Source organism: Rhamphochromis longiceps, linkage group LG17, assembly GCF_057381845.1.
Source record: "Rhamphochromis longiceps isolate RC_006_pf linkage group LG17, R_longiceps_female_GT1.1, whole genome shotgun sequence".
In the NCBI taxonomy this organism is placed as follows: Eukaryota; Metazoa; Chordata; class Actinopteri; order Cichliformes; family Cichlidae; genus Rhamphochromis; species Rhamphochromis longiceps.
In genome coordinates, this window is record NC_140573.1 from 22,989,878 (window position 1) to 22,993,973 (window position 4,096).

At 39.6% G+C, this 4,096-nt stretch overlaps 1 long non-coding RNA gene across 1 annotated transcript; it reads right to left on the reverse strand.

Annotated features, from left to right (window-relative positions):
* Positions 1–569: 569 nt before the first annotated feature.
* On the reverse strand, positions 570–3,824 carry LOC146649717 (uncharacterized). Its single transcript, XR_014908208.1, has 2 exons — positions 3,503–3,824; positions 570–2,880 (listed from the first exon to the last, which is right to left on the reverse strand). It is a non-coding gene; the product is annotated as an uncharacterized LOC146649717 (long non-coding RNA).
* Positions 3,825–4,096: the final 272 nt, after the last annotated feature.

Sequence of the window (4,096 nt, forward strand, 5' to 3'; positions counted from 1 at the left end):
GATCATTTGGTTTCACCGACTGCTTCACTTCCTAGATATTCCATGATCAGCTGTAAGTGGGATTACTCCAAAGTGGAAGTTTTTAGGGTCACTGAGGGCTGAGCATATGCAGAGCACAGTAAAGGTGCCGACACTGCATGTTGCATTTAATTGTTTATAGATGCACTTGAGAGAGCATTGAAGTGACTCCAGAATTAAAATGACAGTTTACATTTTCAGGGTTTGCCATTGCTCTCAATTGGCTTTTTGCTAATATACGCTGTATACAATAAAGACAACAATATGTGACCGTTACGTGACAGAAGCCTGTGCATTTTCCTTTTACTGCTGATTGCTAAACAAAAATATTCATTAAAGTCCTAGAAGTAAAACCCGTGGCCCCTTTGGAGTGCACAAGAAATTCCATTATCCAGGAATTGTGGTGGTTTGGAAGCTTTCGCAACACTGGAAACTCATTTACAGTGTTTCTCCATGCACTGCATCCTAATATATATATAAAAACACCTGATATCACCCCCCCACCTTTTTTTATTGAGCTGATTTTAAAAAACCACAAACAAATTTAAAGGTTCATTTTCATCCGACCTCTTTTTATTAAGCAAAGTATCAGAATGGACTGCAATTAGTTGTTTCACAACTAAAACAAAACCCAAAGATGACTGAGGGGATGTAAAGAACATTTTAGTAGTGTTTGAAAGTACTTGCATCTACATCAGAGTATGAAAAGTAGGTGGGTAAAAATGCGACTCACATTTGTTGCGTGCGTGTGCGCGCGCCGGATGACTGTATGCCAGTGGATGTGACATTGTTGAGAGAAGTAAGACATAATGAAGTTAAGCAACCTTGTACTGAAAGTAGTTTAAAAGCACCTCGGACTCCATGTGCTCGAGATGTGATAACTATGTCACAGCAATTTAAAAAATGTGTTATCAATGGTTACATAACAATCAAGATAACTTAAAGCCATAATTTTTTTTTAAAAAAAGTATATATTAGCCCTCAAAAATCAGCTGTCTATATGTTGAGCCGCCCAGTTGAAATTAATTAAAAACAAGACTGGCCTGAAGTAATGCAAAAACAAACTATTAGTAATGGACAAAAACTAAAGAAAGCATGGTCCTAAACATGTTTTAACAAAACCTGCTTAAAAAAATTTAAATGGAAATCAAGACACACGGTAACCCGTGTAGCACTGTTTGCTAATTCTACCATTGGTCATATTTCTTTAAAAAGAACATTCACAAGCATATCGAGTTAATTGATCTCTACGGTACATATCTGGAGAGTAAGATATAAAAAATCTCACTTTTTGGGGCTCTTGCTCTGAACAGATCAGCCACTGATGAAAGAAATGACATCACTGCCCCTCTGTGTTCATAACTGAGAACTGCACTGCAGCGCCATGAATTCTAAACGTCTAGATTCAGTTTTTCCACAACAAACACAAATTTATGGAGACAAATAAATCACTTATCCTGGATCATGCTCAGCACGAGGTATAGTGTCACTTTGGTATGAGTTCAACTTCACTCACCCATCAGACTATGTGTGCACATGTACACAGGTCCATAAGTAATTTGGTTTGATTAATTAAGATGTGCAATGCAGAATTTCAGCTTTAAGTGTTTAAGAATTACACCCTGAATTTGGATACAGCCTGTGAGTGCCTGTTATGGGCTTTTATAGGGCTTTGGAGCGTGATGTCACGGGGGTGGGCGTGGAAAGGATTTTGGGGGTCTAAACAAAGCACAAGCGAAAAAGGAGCGAAGGCACACACGACAGCCATGGTTCGTTCTTGCTGTGTGGTCGGCTGCAATGTTCGATCGCACGACCGGCAAGAGAATAAGCTTGAAAAGGGTTTGTCTTTTCATTCTTTCCCAACCTGGAAGCAACATGAGGCAGCTCGTGTATCGATGTTACCAAACGAAGGCGTCTAGCCTGGATAGCAGCTGTGAGACGAGCTGATATCCAGTTCTCTTCCATCTCCAAATATCTGTTGGTGCTCCAGACATTTTCATTCCAGTAAGTTCTAAATATGTTCATATCACTCTTTATAGCCTATTAGTTTTATTTTCGATGCGCTCTGAGCTCATAGCAAATTAGAACAAACATCCTACTGAGTGATTTTGCAGAACTACCTTCTATCTATAGAGTTGCTAATTATTTGGCATTATTGCAGCAAACCAGCCAATGAAATGGATGAAACATCGTGACTGGGTCGCAGCGCTACACAAGGGACCTGCTTCAAACACACCACCATGCCAATCAGATTACTTCTTCCATGTGAGGGTGAAGAGGTGACCCTTCTGGATAAGATGGTGAAGGTTTGGTGAACAGTGTGGTAGTAAAACCAGGGAAAAATGAAACCTGCTCCTGTTAAATATTCTTAAGTCTTTTGCTGTATAAATAGCGGTATTTTTTCAAAAGATACAGTAAATAAAGTAATGCTAGTAGTGGGTGATATCATGTAAACACTCATGATTTTATGGAAACATTTTGTCATTTGTAAACTATAAAAGCAGCTGGGATTTTTCTTTTTTGAGGACGGCTCCTTTTACCTTTCAATACGGATGGTCTGTTTATGTTTTGATCAAGAGCCTTTTTTGGGCAGCTGAAGAGGAGAAGTCTATGTTATGGCCAACCACTGACTGTATCTTGGTCACATTACCCAGCAAAACCCAGTATGCAGGTTCATCTGTAACAGTCCTTGTGCCACAGATCAACACTGTTGCTTCTACATTAAACAGAAGAGCAGTCGCATGGGTGCAGGTCTCCGCGACTCCGGCCTTACAGGTGCAGTGGGCGGCTTCAACATTCCCTGTGATGCTCACAGTGACCCATGGCTGCAATGCTGGTTCATTCAGTCTTTGAGTGCAGGACCTGAAACACACACAGACAAAGTTCATTTAAAGACAAGAACTATGAGCCAAGGCCGACATAAATGTGTTTTATCTACTTCATCATAAATGTAACAAAGTGTTTAGAAAGTTAGCACATACATGTAATTTTTCATTTCTTTATGTGTCCATCGCTGCATGTTATATTCTAAACCTGCCTGTTCTCTGTCAGAAACCTGCCTGCAGAAAATGAACTTAAAGTATGTAATGTGTAATGTAATCACTTTAGAGATGGAGAAAGCATAAAGTGACAATTATGAATCCCTTAATATGATAAGGAGATTCTGCAGGTCATTAATCAATGTATAAAATTAAAATAAAATGTATTTTTAATGACACAAGATACAAATATGGAAGCAAGATGTATAATTAGAATGATTTATAATAAATATGAATAAATCATTGCAATTTCTTTAACCATAAAGAATAACTAAATCCTTCAGGACAATGTCACATCAATGCACTGAACTCACTATGTTATCCACCTAACAGCCTCCACATGTTCTCACTGTAATTTCCCCTCATGAATGAATTTATGCTGCACTAATGTGAATGTTTGCAGGGAAATCAAACGCATTTCACTCGCAGTACTCGAGCTGACTTACCTTTGTTTGAATGACGACTTGTACGCGCTGATTCCACAGATAAGGTACGAAAATATGTCAGGCTACGTCAATAGCAGTTGGTCTTCAGGGTTTCTACTCCACGGCCGTATTTCATACGGCTCCACATTTCCAATGCACGCTATTTTCTGCAAGTACCGCTGCTTCCCCTCTGAACGAAATCGGTCTCTATACAGTCCATTCTCTTTTGAGCTGCTTTTAAGCATCTTGTAATCGTCTTCCAACACAGTGTGTTTGTTTTGATTCGTAGACCCCACAATGCATTGCGGCGTGACGTCAACCTTATATATATATGTGAGGCGTCTGCGCATGCGTAGCTCGTGACGTCACTGAAAGGAAATTCGATTGGCTATGATGTGCTGCAACGTCACATAGGCAAGAGGCTATAAATATCCCTCAGACATTTAGACATGCTCATTTGTTGGCACATGTTGAACAGTCGGCGCTCTCTCAGGAAACGTCTCACGCTTTTAACACAAACCAAGAAAATAACATTTGTGACTGCAATGGATGAAAATTCAGATCAGGAGGGGGAAGAAATTGAGCTTCCAGAAGGATCAGGTGTAGCAAAAGAAG